Source organism: Styela clava, chromosome 7 (assembly GCF_964204865.1).
Source record: "Styela clava chromosome 7, kaStyClav1.hap1.2, whole genome shotgun sequence".
Classification (NCBI taxonomy): domain Eukaryota; kingdom Metazoa; phylum Chordata; class Ascidiacea; order Stolidobranchia; family Styelidae; genus Styela; species Styela clava.
In genome coordinates this window covers 2644157-2660907 of record NC_135256.1, presented here as the reverse complement: position 1 = coordinate 2660907, position 16751 = coordinate 2644157, and the positions used below count along the sequence as shown (strand labels likewise).

Genomic DNA, 16751 nt, shown 5'->3' with positions numbered 1-16751 from the left:
ATATCAATCGCTTTTATAACAGCATAATTACATGAATAATATGTATTGTGGGTAACAATCATATATGTTATGACGTAATAATTACCAATACGGAAATAAACAATTATAAAATTTAAAACGTGACAAATTTTTCGTTTCCAATTTGACCAAAATTACTCGAATTTCCTACCTTTTTGACCCTAATTTTCGCGTTAATGGAATATTTCTGAAACTTTATAAATTATAACTATTTACCGCTATAATCAAACAATTAATTGGCTGAATTTCCGATTTGTTGGTAATTTTTATTTCGGAATTTTTCGCTTTGAAAAAATTGTGGCTTAGTTAGTTTGGTGTAGTTACATAGTTTGATGTCCAACTACAGAAAATTTATCAAACAGCTATTTTTTTTAAAAAGCATCAATGTTACAATGCTGTTTCCTGATTTCTTCCATAAAGTGGGTGTTAAAATATAAATCAAATAGAACCTGAAAGATATCAACCTAAAAAAAACAAAAACGTACCGAAAAAAAAATGAGTGAGCACGCATTTTATTCGTGATCTCATCTGACCTTAAAATTTTCCAGCGACCACCCTGTTAACATTGCCGCAATAAAATTCAGAGTGATTCAAGAGTCTTGCTGCACACTAACACAAATATATTTCTGTAACGTTTCGTCTGACCAAGGTCAGACTTCTTATGTATGTCTGAAGAAGTCGGACCTTGGTCAGACGAAACGTTACAGAAATATATTTGTGTTAGTGTGCAGCAAGACTCTTGAATCACTTAGGATTGTTATCTCTACTCTTGCTACAGCATCCTTGCAATATATGCATACGGATTCACAAAAGCATAGAAGAAGGATGAGTAGTTAGTCTCGCAGAAACCAAATAATAAAATTCAGAAATGGACTTTTTGGATCTTCTACCATTTTGGACCCGAGGGCCATTTGGCACGGGTTTCAAAGCTGTACCTGTTCCAGTTTTTTTTTAATTTTGGGTGGTGCCTTATGTTCATTTTTAGCTTTGACTGAATACATCTAACAATTAGAAATATGCCATGCAATGTGATATCAGCTAATTTCGTTTTACTGCGGCGATACTTTGAATTTGATAAATATGGGTAGGTCTGACTAATAGGGAATTATGGTACTCGAATCAAAATTCGCGCTTTTATGCCAGATTGGGACTTACTACTATTTTATCATGTTTATACCTGGCGTAGTTTTGTGTACCAGGAATCTGTAATTTAGTTCTTCACCAGGCTGAAAATACGAACTATACATACACAAATTGAAGGAAAATATAAAAAATCACATTCCAGGGTGAAAGGAGACGCCGAAACGGATACTGATTATCGAGTGCAGTACCCTTGGTGATGAATACAATAAAGTCGAACAAAATATGGTATTTAATAATCTGGTTTATCAAAGCTGCTATTTTTCTATATCGCTTAATAGAGCATTTCGGGAACTTCTATTTTACACTCTGGTATTAAATTACCATGATTTGATCATCCTATTTTTGGGGGTTTTTCATACTTAACCCGTGAAAAAGTTGTTACGACACAATCTCATGACAAACTACAGTAAGTCATCCGGTTGTCGTTCTTGGTAAACGGATAAGGATCAAACTTATAAATTCAGTTCATTATAAAGATTCAACCGAAAATTCAATAAGTTTAGCAAGTGACAAGAAAAACAGCATTACTATAAAAACGAATAACTGCACATGGATCTCTTCATCATATTATATAGCGGACCCCGTAGCTAGTTTAACAATAGTGGCAAACCCAACAGGTATTTGATTATATTTTAATAATATACTCACTTTTACTCTCGGATTTAAATAGTATCTCACGGAACCTCGGGGTACCACTGAACCCCGGTTGAAAACCTTTGCATGGTATAGAGCAGGGGTGGGTAAGGTTTTTAGACCAGGGGCCAAAAATGTTGCCCACTTTGACTGGCGGGTCATGTGAGTGTAGCGTGAAAATTTACATTTTATGAACAATATTTACAGTGTTGCAAACGTGAAAAACAATAAGCCTCGTGCTAAAATTGAATCTATCTAACCGCAATCTCAACAAATTCCTTAAGCTCATTTTTAAGCTGAAACATCAAAATTTGGTTTTACCTTGGTTGTGGCAGCATAGGGTGGGCCCGATTGAATTACCCAGCGGGTCGGATTTGGCCCGCGGGCCGTAGTTTGCCCATGTCAGGTATAAAGCCCAATTCGAAGAGAAGATGCGCAAATCCCAAGTAAAAAAAGATACATTTTATACAATATACAACAAAGGATCACGCGTTAGACAGGAAGCTATTAAGCTCCTTAACGATACAGGTAATGATAATTTCAGCCACAGACCAAAAGAAATGGATGCTATTCGGCATAATTGAAGAATGAGTATATTTAATGAGATTATGTAAATTGTGTTTAATGATTTGTAATGACGAGAAGTGGAATTTTTAAACATATGTTCCTGGAAATTCAGGGTTGAAGTCTGACTGGACTTGAGTTTGAAATAAACCGAACTGAGTTCACAACGCACATTTAATTTACATATGTATAACCGTTAAGTTCGCGCTATTTCATTGATTAGTGTTATTCGTCATTTAGGCTTATTTCAGACGTCAAGAAATGTATTTCTGGCTGCTTTCTGAAGCAGTGAACATCTACTTAAGAATAGCACTGAACTGATTCCATTCCATTTGAACCCACCTCCATACTATTGCACCCATGGAATTTTGTTTTTGTTTTACAGATATTAGAACCCATACTAACCCTAACCCATGGGTTTTAGCACCCGCATATAGATTGAACCCGCGGATATACACACGGGTTCAAATGTACGTGGGTTCAAATGCACGGTCACCCACTGATCTCAATGTTTATTTTAAATGGACTCTTCCGTTATTGGGCTTCTTTGGACAACAGACATAGTGATAAATAAATACATGGTCCCAATCGCCATCTCAATGACCTCCTCCCAAGACGGTTATTGGGCTTCTATATTGACTGGAATAGGGATAAATATATTGCCCCAATCGCCATTTCAATGGGCTCTTCCGAAGCGGGTTATTTTGTAATCATATAAACAGCGCATTTGGAATTTGTTGGATGAATTTGGTCCTCATCGCCATTTTCTTTCTTCATAGAAGGATATTTGACTACCTTATTCATATACAGCAGGCTAGGAACCGAGATGAATACACGGTCATATGAATACCTTATAGCAGGGGTTCCCAAACTTTATTGGCCGCGGGCCAAAATTAGAATCGGAAGGATGTTTGCGGGCCGGAAGAAACGTGTTTGTTTGACACCTAATGGCGCTTTATGTAGTATTGCCACAGAACTAAAATAGTTCGTTGGCAAAGTGGATAAATCGCTGAAGTTTGATTCCTTTCAATACAGGAATACGAGCCTTCGAACCTTTCTTGCATGGCTGAAAACCAAATTACTGCCTTTGTGATCCTAACACCGGTACGTATAATTGAGATACTTATATAATGCTATGACGGAATGCTATGATGAACACGAGCTTAAACTGTGATAATGACATAACAATCGGAGGTTTCTAGATTGCAAAAAGGTAGAAACAAAATCTGTTTTACAATTCCGCTTAAGCTCGGCGGGCCATTTTAAATCGTTACGCGGGCCGGATTCGGTCCGCGGGCCGCGGTTTGGGAACCCCTGCCTTATAGCCATGCCATGTGATTCGACAGACAGCGGGTTTGATCTGCGGGGTAGTAAAAAAGTTACGCAAAATTAAGGTAAAGTTTTTCGCCATAGCAACGTTAAAAAGCGTCAGTCTTGAAATGTGTAAATGACATTTCACCGTAATTCAATACTGGTAAAATCGTTAAATGTTTTAGGTAGTATTTCATCTTAACTTCTGTTAATATTGCGTTACTTTTTTAACACCCTGTATAAATAATATTACCAACCACCTGCATTAAATATTGAAAACTGTTTGCCAGCTTTGAATTTCCAGTAGTTAAAGATGAGTGTTCTCTTAAAAAAACTATTAGTTTAATACGTTTTCGTTAATTAATCTTTTCTAATCTTTAAGCCCTGAATGTTCCAAGTCGTTCTCAGCGAGAGAACAATAGTTGTATCACAATGACCACAATGAAATTCTTAAAGTGACGTAACACAACACACTTTGCATCGCGTGCAGACGAAAGTAACAATCATCAAACGACAATTGAGTCGATCTGTAATTAGCTAACTATGTGGGAAACGAATGATTTAAACTTCTATGAAAATTAGACGTTTACAATGTTCCAAAAGCGAAAATTGGTGTTGTGGGTTCTTATAAATGACCAGCCTCTACTCTCTACAACAAAGAGAAAACTTCTAAATTGAAATGTAAAGATTAGGCCTTGTTCGAAGAAATCGAATAAATTTTCTCCGTAACCAATAATTCATCACGTACACATTTTTAAAGTTGTTTTTGTTACTTTTGAATTCTCGCTTTATTAAATTCCCAAAATAACATATAATATATAACAAAGTGCATTTCCGAACTCTCAAATTTAACGGAGAAATTCCTTCCGCTGCTTGTTTCGCGTACACACGGACAATTGAAAGAATGTCCATATATAGATGGTGAACCCCAAAATAGAAGCCAAGTAATTTGGAACGTGTCCGGAAAATTCGCTGCAGGAAATTTCGTCGTAGGAAATCTCGCCGCATCGGAAAAATCGCTGCAAAAGCATTTTGCTGTAAAACAAGTATTTGTGATTAAAACAATTCAGGTATAATCTTAAATAACAAATCTTTTTTAAATTAAAAGGTACTTCAAAAACTTAACTGTTTTTATCACAAATACTTGTTTCACAGCAGAATGCTCTTGCGGCGGTTTTTCCTATGCGCGAATCTTCCTAGAACCCATTTGGAAGATATTCTAGATCAGGGTGGTTCAAACCCAGGCCCGCGGGCCACATGTGGCCTGCCGCTTCATTATCTGTGGCCCGCGTCACATTCGGAGAGGAATTAAAAAATCGCATTTCGTGTTCATCGTCATAAAATTAACCAAAAAATCTTCTGACATATTGTTGCATCCCTAATGTCACTGAATTGACAGTGTTATGGCTTGCTGAGGCAACTAGCGAAGTATAACGAGCGAAGTTCTTGGCACTATTGTTGCCCGCGAACAATGCAAAAGTAATTTTGTGGCCCGCGGAGCTGCCAATCTTGGACCACCCTGTTCTAGATATAACATGACTTTGGTGCATAGCGTCTTAGATTACTGAGCTTTCTCGATACAATGATATACAAACAGAAGTTCAAGTGTTAAATAAATTGTATTCATTTTTTTAGGAGTAATTAAGAAATATATGGATTCTATTGTTTTTTACTATCGTATATATATGGATTTTCTTTATTCAAGAATAACTGATCTAATCCTGCACGTAGCGAAATAGCACTTCAAAAAAAAAAAATACATCACTAAATAGTTATTTTAAGAGTTAGTTGAAAACTTGGATGTGTTTACTGTCATCATCAGTCGTGAGCGATTCGGCTCTTTCGTTCAAAGTCGTGACGACTTTAGATAAATTAGGTTTATGTCCATTTTATTGCGGTAAAATCACAACTCCTTCGATAGCTCAGTTGGTAGAGCGGTGGACTGTAGAGGTTGATTGCTCAGTAATTCATAGGTCGCTTGTTCGAATCCGGCTCGAAGGATATTTTAGTCAATTATCAAACGTTTATACAATACCCCAACTCATCGCGTTGTGTCAGAGCGGTGATTTTGATAAACATCGTCTTGCAAAGCTGCAATTGTTGCAAAGAACTGAATATAAATATTATCAACTTACTAACAAATTCCAGAATTTTATCTTTTGTTATAGAATACGTCTTCATATCGGGTCGAAGCATTTGAACACCCGTGCGTAATATCATAGTCCTGTTGCACAAAACTAAGCCAGTTATAAGCAACATCAATATAATAACGAGAATATCGGTCGGAGACCGAAGACTTATCGATCTTAGATCGGTAATTAGTTAATAACTCGCTAATTATACGACATAATTAACCCAAAATTGATAGGCGTCTGGTCCGAGGTAAGGTGCATGCACATGCAAAATTTGGAGCAGATTCAACCGCGTTCGTGAGATATCGCGTTCATCTAACAGACACACACACACACACACACACAGACATACATACAAATACCTATCAATATACTTACCGATCTTAAGATCGATAAGTAATAACTAAATTCATGGCACAACTTGGGGAGCGAACGATGATGACCGTTTCCGACGTCTTCCGGTTGAAAACCAATCAGTGCAATTATCATTGTAATCGAAAATAAACCAGGATTCGCGGTGCAAAAATGTATTTCCCAATAACTTATTTTTATCTGTGCTTCAAGACGGCTATTCCTCGTTCCTTCTTCTTCTACCAAGCTAGACCAACACCTGGCATCATATCGCACTTGAGTGTGTTTTCTGTCGTCATCAGCCGTGAGCGATTCGGCTCTTTCGCTAACAATCGTGAAAACTTTGGTTAAATTAAATTTATCTCCATTTTATTGCGAGAGGTTCATAACTCCTTCGATAGCTCAGTTGGTAGAGCGGTGGACTGTAGAGGTGATTCTCTTTTGTTTCTTTTTTGTACCGTGTTTCAGACGAAGGATCGAAATAAAATTGTATGGTATGAGATCAGAATCACGATCTTAGGGAAGCATGTTCGCTAATATTCGTTTTAGCAGTGGTTCTCAAACTTTTTTGTGTTGTGACGCCCTCAAAAAAAGTTGCTCAAGTTGCGACTCCCCGTGAAAACCGTCTTCAATAAAACCCTTTTACACGCTTATCAGCTCCTTCGATAGCTCAGTTGGTAGAGCGGTGGACTGTAGAGGTGATTGCTCAGTGATCCATAGGTCGCTGGTTCGAATCCGGCTCGAAGGACATTTTTGTAAATTATCAAACCTTTCTCCACAAAAACTCGTTAGCCACACGTTCTGTCAGAACGCTGAAATAAATAAACATCGACTTGCAATGCTAGTGTTATTCGTAATTCCAGTTGAATGTACTTTTTCTTTTCTTCACGAGTTTTAGGTTTTGCCCTTTTTCTCATGAGTCTTTCTTGTTTCTTCTTTGTACCGTGTTTTAGACGAAGGTGGAAATAAAATTGTATTGTATAAGATCATAATCACGATCCTAGAGAAGCATGTTCAATCAAACTATCTCACGCCAAGTACTGACTGTCTCGCTAGGTTCGTTACAGAATTCGAAATAGATTTTGCCAACTCATTGCGATAAAGAGTAAATATTATAAATCAAATGATAAAAATCGCAATAATTTCCTTAAAGGTTATTTACTAAACAAATAAATAAATACTAAATATTTGAACTTTAGGGAAACAATCTTTTGTATCCGTTATCCGTTACTTTTTTAACCTTGCGTAATATAATTTTCAAACGCAGAGATCAGCATGAACTTATAGTTATTCGTGAACCCTATTATAACTATGATTCTCTTTTTTTGCTGTAATTCTATGTAAATGAAGAGTCTTCTAATATAGGATCTTGCATAGGCTCTGTTTTAACGATATTTCAGTGATTCTCAAACTTTTTAAGCCTTGTCGAATTTTCAAAAAAAGTCACGCGCCACACCTCAATAATAATTATTTAACAATAAGCTACAAATAACAGATAGTAAGACGAAAGTGTATTTAAAAAAAAAAAACGTAGAAAATGCGTGGATGAAACGTAGATATCCGAAATAAAGAAATGTAAATATTGGAAATATGGCGGGCAAGAACGAATCCCACAAATATTTTTATTTAGCTCCCCGTCTCCTCAACAAATTTTCTACGCATCTCTTGTGGGCCACGCTCCACCGTTTAAGAACCAATTAGTTATAATGCAATATAATTTCGAGTATGTCGCGAAATATCAATCTAATCCCCGGCAAAATGTTTTATCAATTTTCTTCACGATGATCTCAAATGGGTCAAAAATTAACCGCGAGTAAGAAGTACGGTTAGGTATACTGAATATCAGCGATATTTTAGCAATTCATGTGCACAAAACAAACTCACATATCACATTGATTAAATAAATTTCCAAATTTTTCTTGGCGTAGTTATAAAAAATAAATTTTATACTTTATCAATGCTTCGTGTGTTGTGAGATTTTGGCAGTTTATAAATTAATGAAATTGTGAGAACTCCTGAATTTATACAACCTGTTATACCAGCGGTTCTCGAACGGTGGCCAACAGTAGACAATTTTTTGAGAGGGCAAATAAAAACGCAAATATTTGTTAGATCTGATGTTGCCCGCCTTACTTTGGATATTTACACTTGTTCATTTTGGATATTATTTACGTTTCATCCACGTATTTTCTACTTTTTTTGGTTAGTTCATTAGTTACAGAGAAAAGTGTATTTTCCATAAAAACAGCAATAATTTCACAGCGATACATCTGTACCCTTCGTGTACAATCGAATTGGTTTCCAAACCGTTTGTCGAAGATTAAGTCGATTGCGTCGCAAAACATTATTCATATCCTACATGTCCGGAAAATTCGCCGTAATAGCATTTTGCAGTAAAACCAGTATTCGTGGTAAAACCGTTAGGTTCATAGGGTTGGGGTATGCTTCTAAATGACGAATCTGTTTTTTTAAAATAGGGAAATCAAAAACTCAACTGTTTTTATCACACAAAGATCTTTTTGTTTTTACATGTGTCGGGGATGTTTTTCTTAAATCTCATATTTTTGATCTGGTCGTTTTATTTGAATCGTGATATCATATGAAAAATAACATCATGACAATGTTAACTTCTTATCTGCTCACATATAGATAACATAATAGGATCAAAAATTGATCGAAAAATGACCGTCATTAGATAATTTAGGACGGCATGTGCGCTTAATGTCAAAAAATTATGGAAACTCTATTTCGTGCATAAACAGATTATGCCTTTAAATTTTTAAAGATCTTTCTATATGTAAAACTTGTTTCAGAAGCCTATTAATTTAAAATTTTGTGTTTGTATACAATTTTATAAATAAAACATGTATGAAAGCAAAAGTAGTGGTTTTGCTTTGTTTATGATTAATCGTACGACATGGGTGCGGCGTTTGTTGCTATTTTATGGGAGAATGTTGTAATCTGATTTATTGAGTAGCGTCAAAAGGAAACTTGTGAATTTTCCATTTATATGAGGTAATGCGTAATACGATGGGCGCGTGGGCGAGATGGTCTAGTCCAGGAGTGGCCAAACCGAGGCTAGCTACGACTCTTGTGCCGGTTACATGCGGCTCTTTTCGCCTTGGTTATTTTAAGAAAAAATTACTTCTAAACTTCATCATGTTTCGATTAAACATATTATGATTCATCGAGAATTCTTCTATTATTTCGAAGACACACGAGCGCCTTTATTCACGTTACCATGCAAACGCCCATTATTACGTCACAATCGCATTCTTTGGTTTGACAATTGTTTATTGCACTACCACGCCTGTCGTAATCGCATCGAAAACGAAGTCCGGCGGCAAACTTGCAGTTTACCATTTGAGTTTATTTGAAGTTCAGATAAAACCTCACAGATTACGTCGTCGATGACTCATTTAATTCTGAGACGAATTGTCTGAAATTCCCTTTAGTCTCAGACGGGGCTGCAACTGAGTTGAAGATGATTGATCTTTATGAGGAATACTAGCTGAAATGTGCTCCAAGGGAAGAGACCATTAGGTTATGGAAAAGCATGCCAATGCAAAAATACCCCAATGTCAAACGAGCGGCGCTTAGGATATTGTCAATGTTTGGGTCAACATACATCCGCGAATCTGTGTTTTCTACCCTAAAACACGTGAAATCAAAGCATTGATCTGTGCTAACTGACATTCACGTGAAAGAACTGCTTCGATTAGAAAAATCAACAGACAAAAGTAGCACGAGAACTCAATTTCGTTCTCTGATTGGGTTTGTCTGATTATTTGCGCTCCATTATTATTACGAAGTACTCCACTTCTCTCTTAAGAATGCGCGCGAGTCAGAATTTTGGGGAAAATTTGACTCAAGTTATCTCAAAATTTGACGGAAACCACCAAAAGGCATCATTCCAACCCAAAATGCTCATAAAATTTAGAAAGGGACCAATTTCAAAATTCAAATCTTTACAAATCAAATTAACACAATATTTATTGAAGGATCGTTTGTTTGGAAAGCATTGAAAAATTTTTCTAACCTAAATGCTTCTTAATTAATATTCAAATGACATCACCAATAATAACATCATAGGATAACCTATTCAATTAGTATTCGAATGACATCACCAATAATGACATCATAAGATAACCTATATTAATTAGTATTCTAATGACATCGCCGATGATGACATCACAGGATATCATATTTAATTAGTATTCGAATGACATCACCAATAATGACACTGGATAACTCATTTAATTAGTATTCGAATGACATCACCAATAATGACATCACAGGATAACCTATTTAATTAGTATTCGAATGACATCACCAATAATGACATCGTAGAGTAACCTATCCTATCAGTTTGCTGATCTTTATCTGTAGCCAGCAAAATGACCAAGACCAGCATAATGTTCAAATTTACATCAATGTTTGTTTATTTTATTCATTTTCTGTCTCGCGGCTACAATCAAAGTTATAATTTTCCTATTTCTGTTCCAATGACATCATAATAATTGTGAATTGGTAACTGTGACAAAACTATATATAAATCGTGGATATGACCATATTTGGTCACGAAAGAAGATCAGATAAATCGGTAATGCCATTTAATGTAAATAAACCTTAGATATACTACGCTGCAGATCTACAGTGGGCGTGTCGTCTAATTATGAAATAGGAATTAAAGCAGTGGTTTTCAACCTTTTATGGCTACTCTAAATGCGTGCACAGCGCTGACTTTTTATAATATTTTCGGCATGAATTGATTGTGCCACCAACGTTAGATGAGTGATATTTACGACAACATAGTACAGCAATTATTATTTGATTGTGAACACGCTACAGTAATCTTTTCTGAGTCGTGATTGTATAAATAAATTAGATATCTGCATAACGTATCGCCCGAAAAGTCACAGGGTCGAGTCGATGGCGACGTACGACCAAAGCGAAGTAATTTTGTCCATACGACCACTGAAATCTGATTTGGAAGAGCAGGAATTTTTCCGCTTTATCATTGCACACCTAATTTATAACACTCTTGACGAGATATGGAGCATGGGATTTGAACCCGAGATATGTAACTTGTAGTGCCAACATGATAAGTCCCACGCATGATCGGCTATAATTAACGATAATTTTTCTGTCAAGATGGTCATATCCGTAGTGCCACACTTTCACTATCAGTCCCCCAATACTTTCCGGACAAGTAATGAAAATGTAACATAAATCTATATAAGGATATTAGGTAGTAATCGAAATATCCTTCGAGCCGGATTCGAACCAGCGACCTATGGATTACTGAGTGATTAATCCCTACAGTCCACCGCTCTACCAACTGAGGTATCGAAGGCGATAGGGAAGACACGCGACCATTAGTGAATGATTCGATCGCAAATGTCAACGCACATCTTGACATCGTTGAAAACAGTTTAATATAAAGATATATTCGGAAGTAAAAGAAATCAAAATATAGAAAGATCTAGTTAAGTTAAATTTTCAACAAAAACAATAGCCTTTCGCACATAAATTCCAACCACGGGATTCAAAGCCGCGAACCCACGCAGGGTAATTTACTAGATATGCGATAATCTAATCTCAGTGCTATTCGCCACACCACCAAGTCGGAAGTGGAGTTGGTCGAATATTTTTATGCTAGAATTAAGAGTGTTGAGTGATCAGAAGCGCGGCGAGAAATGGAAACTTTGCATACTTTCAGAAATAACTGAGCGTTCATCCCTAAGCGATAAATGTAAAATGTCCTTCGAGCCGGATTCGAACCAGCGACCTATGGATTACTGGGTATTCAACCTCTACAGTCCACCGCTCTACCAACTGAGCTATCGAAGGAGTTGTTGACTCCGCTGGTATTACAATCCTCATTAAACAGTGTGATTTAAACTGTCACGACTTTGAATTGATTGATCACGGAGGACAAAAACACGATCAGCGACCCAATAAAAAATGAAAGACCGGCAATTACGAAACAATAAAAAATATCGGATCTTTTGTGCGAATCCCCCGCAAATAAAAGAAAAATTAGTAATTGTTCAGTTAGGATGAGGGTTAGGAATGCTCATCCTATGTTCGAGATTTAATAAGCAAAACAATATATAAACTGAAAAATTGATCGTCGCGAAATAGGAATTAGAGTCGATCTATTGTTTCATCATTTTTCTCTTGCTGAAAAATACGCAAAATATCCTTCGAGCCGGATTCGAACCAGCGACCTATGGATTACTGAGTAATCAACCACTACAGTCCACCGCTCTACCAACTGAGCTATCGAAGGAGTTATTTGAACAAGCTGTTATAACAATTTATAACTCAATTTCGAATGTCACGACTTTGACGAATAAAATCATCACGGGAGATAAAAATAAATGAGAGACCGGTAGTTACGCAACAACAAATGAACAATCAAAATAATCTGTAGATTTTTGATACAAGCCATCAGTTGAGCTTACGCGAAACTAATTACCTACCCTTTTCCCATTCTTTTGCGCTGGTGGATTCATACGGGTACTATGTAAGGATGTCATAGCAAGAGTGGAGAGAGATTTATTATTTTGTCATCCAGAAGAAACGAGCATTACAACGATAATAAAATATACAAGAACATACGCAAGTTTTTCGGTATAGACTGGGGGGAACGATACGACCATACAGCCATCGTAGCCAGCTCCCCCTAAAAGATAGCTGTGTTGGGTGATTTGGGAGTTTTGATGCGCACTTGCACAAATATATTTCTGTAATGTTCCATCTAACCAAAGTCAGAGCTTTCTTCGAAATTAATCAAAGTTTACATTTCCCGAAAATTCCTTTGAGCCGGATTCGAACCTGCCACCAGCGACCTTCGAATAATTTCGCCCTAATTATGAAAAGCGCCATGAAGTCGAATACGGAGGTTAGTGTTTCACTATGAAAGAATGCCGCGTGATGGAAACTTTCCACAATTCCATATAACGATATAATATAGCCTTCATAGAATGCCAATAAGGAACGGTATTTGTTCATTGCTGTCGATAGAAATGCAAAATATCCTTCGAGCCGGATTCGAACCAGCGACCTATGGATTACCGAGTAATAACCTCTACAGTCCACCGCTCTACCAACTGAGCTATCGAAGGAGTTGTTTGAACAGGCTGTTATAACAATATATATAACTCAATTCAATTTCGCCTGTCACGACTTTGACGAATTAATCACCACGGCAGATAAACACACGATCAGCGGTGGAATAAATGAAAAACCGGTAATTAGGAAAAACAAATCAACGATCAAAAAAATGTCGGATTTTTTGTACGAAGCCACAGCCACCGCTCAAAATAAAAATAATTAGTAATAATTATCCAGTTAGGGTTGAGGGCCAAGAATGCAGATAGCGCTGAAATTTTCAAATTATTCCTAACTGTAATCCAACTAGATAATTGGGGCTCCCGAAGTATGCGAACCAAGATGGCGGACATCGGAACGTAACATGGGTAACAGGTTAAGGTTAGGCGATAATTTTTTTCCAATTTTCCTTATTTTAGTCCTATTATCAGTTCGAAGACTAGCCAAGAGCCTCCCGTAGTATTTATACCTAAAATTATGGCCTAACCCTAACCTAGTACACATATTACATTCCGATGTCCGCCATCTTGGTTCGCATACTTCGGGAGCCCCAGATAATTACTAATTTGGTTTTTCAAAATGCGGCGTAGGTATTTTTCTCAACTCTCATATTTTTGCATTAGTGACAGGGGCTCAAAAAGCAAAACTGAAGTAAACTGAAATATGGTCAAGTTAACCCAAAATAAAAAAAAAGCAAGCAATTGCAAAGGCCGTCGTAGTTAAGATTGATTGTCTCATAGTATGAATTAGATTCGATCTATTTTTTTACGCTTCCAAATTGGAATTAGCGGCATAATAAATGAAAAACCGGTAATTACGAAACAACAAATCCACAATCAAAAATATCGCCTTTTGTACGAAGCCCCGGCGTAAAGGAACACCCCACAACCGCTCAAAATTTAAAAAAAAAAGTACTATTCAGTTAGGGTAACGGCCAAGAATGCAAATTGCACTGGAAATTAATTTTCCTAATCATTCCTAACTCTAATCCAACTGGATAATTACTAATTTGTTATTTTAAAAAATGACGGAGGTTTTTTTTCAAATCTTACATTTTTCGCATTAGTAGCGGGGGATTTGTACAAAAGATAAAGAATCCAAAATATCTCCGACTGCGGCTACAAACTCTATGTTCAAAATTTGAAACGCAAAACAAAAAGTAAACTTAAAAATGGTCAAGTTAACCCAAAGTATGAAAAGAAAGCATTTGCAAAGCCGTCGTGGTTAAGATTAATCGTCTTATAGTAGGAATTAGATTCGATCTATTTTTTTTTATTACAAAACTGGGAATTGGAACGTTCGTAGGAGTGGATATTTTTGCTAAAGTGTACTCGGAAGACGAATCTTTGCTTCGGTTCCGCACGATGTAAATACAGTAATCATAAACATGGCATATGTGATGGCAACTTCAAAGCTTTATTGCTACTAAGCTTTCCATAAATGTTCGTAACCTTTTCCCTTGCTGAAAAATACGTAAAATATCCTTCGAGCCGGATTCGAACCAGCGACCTATGGATTACTGAGTAATCAACCTCTACAGTCCACCGCTCTACCAACTGAGCTATCGAAGGAGTTGTCGGAACGACTTTGACGAATTAATTCACCACGGAAGACAAAACACACGATCAGCGGAATAATTAATGTAAAACCGATATTTACGAAACAACAAATCCACAATCAAAAGTATCGCCTTTTGTACGAAGCCCCGGCCTAAGGAAACACCCCACAACCGCTCAAAATTAAAAAAAAAAGTATTATTCAGTTAGGGTGAGGGCTAAGAGGAATGCATATTGGGCTGGAATTTTAAATTTTCAAATCATTACCAACTCTCCGACTGCCGCTACCAATTTTATGTTCAAAACTTAAAAAGCCAAACAAAAAGTAAACTGAAAAATAGTCAAGTTAACCCAAAATTTTAAAAGGAAGCATTTGCAAAGGCCGTCGTAGTTAAGATTGATCGTCTCGGTTCCATTACATTTTAACCCACGTACATTTGAACCCATGACAATTGCACCTGTATGCTATTGCACCTATGGAATTTTTTTTGTTTCACGGATAGTTAAACCGATACTAACCCTAACCCATGGGTTTTAGCACCCGCATATAGATTGAACCCGTGGATATACGCATGGGTTCAAATGTACATGGGTTCAAATGTACTGTCACCGATCGTCTCATAGTAGGAATTAGATTCGATCTATTTTTATTTTCATTTCAAATCTGAAATTTGGTGCCGAAGTATGAGTCAATATTTCTGCCAAAGGGTGCTCGGATGTAGGGAAGAAACAAGGAGGGGGGTTCAGGGTGGTACTCCCCCCTTTTGAAATCTGAGAAAAGCATTGTTCTGCATCGAACACAGCAATTTTCGCAGCTTGAAACGATTCTCAGCCTCTAAAATCTACGTTTCCCGAACCCTTGCCAGATTCGCTTGCTGTTAGGGTGTATCTTGACAATTACAAATCCTAGAACTTTCCTCATTTGAAAATTCTCAGTTACGCCCCTGCTCGGAATACAAATCTTTGCTTCAGCTCCACATAAGCTAAATACCATAATGAGCATATAAGCATGGCAAGCGGTGACAAGTTCACAGTATCATGGCCGTAAGCTGCCAATAAATGCTTGTAACTTTTCCATTTGTTGATGAATACGCAAAATATCCTTCGAGCCGGATTCGAACCAGCGACCTATGGATTACTGGGTAATCAACCTCTACAGTCCACCGCTCTACCAACTGAGCTATCGAAGGAGTTGTTAAAGAAGTCTATTATAACAATTTATATACTTCATCTCTGACAGTCACGACATTGACGAAAAAATTCATAACGGAAGACAAAAAACTTGCAAATCCACGTTTTCCGACCTCCGGCCGGACCCGATAGTTGATAAGGTCTAACTTAAAAATAAAAAATAAAGCTTTGCTGCGGTTCAACACAAGCTAATTGCTGTAATTATGAGCATGAGAGGACAATTTCACAGCGTCGTTGCCGTAAGTTGATAATAAACGAAGCACAACCGGTGTTAGCAAAACGATAAGGCAAATTACATCGTTTGTGCTTCAATTAATATCAACATGAGTTTACCTGGTGGCAATCATGCACTATGTTGCCATAAGTTGCCAATAAATGTTTGTAACTTTTCCTCCTGGTCGATGAATACGCAAAATATCCTTCGAGCCGGATTCGAACCAGCGACCTATGGATTACTGAGTAATCAACCTCTACAGTCCACCGCTCTACCAACTGAGCTATCGAAGGAGTTGTTTGAATGGGCTATTAAAACAAGATATATAACTCAATTCATTTCGACTCACGAATTCGACGAATTAAATCACCACGGAACACAAACAAACGCACGTCAATCGGTAATCACGAAATAACAACACGAACTAAGTGAGTGCACTCGACGACACTGTTTGATGATCTGTGGAGTTTTTGCATTAGAATAGGATTTACATATTTATCCCGCGGGAGAAGAAAGTGA

At 37.0% G+C, this 16751-nt stretch overlaps 9 non-coding genes across 9 annotated transcripts; 2 read left to right on the top strand and 7 right to left on the bottom strand.

Moving 5' to 3' along the window:
- Positions 1 to 5580: 5580 nt before the first annotated feature.
- On the top strand, positions 5581 to 5670 carry Trnay-gua (transfer RNA tyrosine (anticodon GUA)). Its single transcript is given in 2 exon segments — positions 5581 to 5617; positions 5635 to 5670. It is a non-coding gene; the product is annotated as a tRNA-Tyr (tRNA).
- A 1141-nt stretch (positions 5671 to 6811) lies between these two features.
- Trnay-gua (transfer RNA tyrosine (anticodon GUA)) lies at positions 6812 to 6900 on the top strand. Its single transcript is given in 2 exon segments — positions 6812 to 6848; positions 6865 to 6900. It is a non-coding gene; the product is annotated as a tRNA-Tyr (tRNA).
- Positions 6901 to 11418: 4518 nt separating this feature from the next.
- Trnay-gua (transfer RNA tyrosine (anticodon GUA)) lies at positions 11419 to 11508 on the bottom strand. The gene is given in 2 exon segments: positions 11419 to 11454; positions 11472 to 11508. It is a non-coding gene; the product is annotated as a tRNA-Tyr (tRNA).
- Positions 11509 to 11915: 407 nt separating this feature from the next.
- On the bottom strand, positions 11916 to 12005 carry Trnay-gua (transfer RNA tyrosine (anticodon GUA)). The gene is given in 2 exon segments: positions 11916 to 11951; positions 11969 to 12005. It is a non-coding gene; the product is annotated as a tRNA-Tyr (tRNA).
- A 352-nt stretch (positions 12006 to 12357) lies between these two features.
- Trnay-gua (transfer RNA tyrosine (anticodon GUA)) lies at positions 12358 to 12447 on the bottom strand. The gene is given in 2 exon segments: positions 12358 to 12393; positions 12411 to 12447. It is a non-coding gene; the product is annotated as a tRNA-Tyr (tRNA).
- Positions 12448 to 13196: 749 nt separating this feature from the next.
- On the bottom strand, positions 13197 to 13285 carry Trnay-gua (transfer RNA tyrosine (anticodon GUA)). The gene is given in 2 exon segments: positions 13197 to 13232; positions 13249 to 13285. It is a non-coding gene; the product is annotated as a tRNA-Tyr (tRNA).
- Positions 13286 to 14752: 1467 nt separating this feature from the next.
- On the bottom strand, positions 14753 to 14842 carry Trnay-gua (transfer RNA tyrosine (anticodon GUA)). The gene is given in 2 exon segments: positions 14753 to 14788; positions 14806 to 14842. It is a non-coding gene; the product is annotated as a tRNA-Tyr (tRNA).
- A 1085-nt stretch (positions 14843 to 15927) lies between these two features.
- Trnay-gua (transfer RNA tyrosine (anticodon GUA)) lies at positions 15928 to 16017 on the bottom strand. The gene is given in 2 exon segments: positions 15928 to 15963; positions 15981 to 16017. It is a non-coding gene; the product is annotated as a tRNA-Tyr (tRNA).
- A 418-nt stretch (positions 16018 to 16435) lies between these two features.
- On the bottom strand, positions 16436 to 16525 carry Trnay-gua (transfer RNA tyrosine (anticodon GUA)). Its single transcript is given in 2 exon segments — positions 16436 to 16471; positions 16489 to 16525. It is a non-coding gene; the product is annotated as a tRNA-Tyr (tRNA).
- Positions 16526 to 16751: the final 226 nt, after the last annotated feature.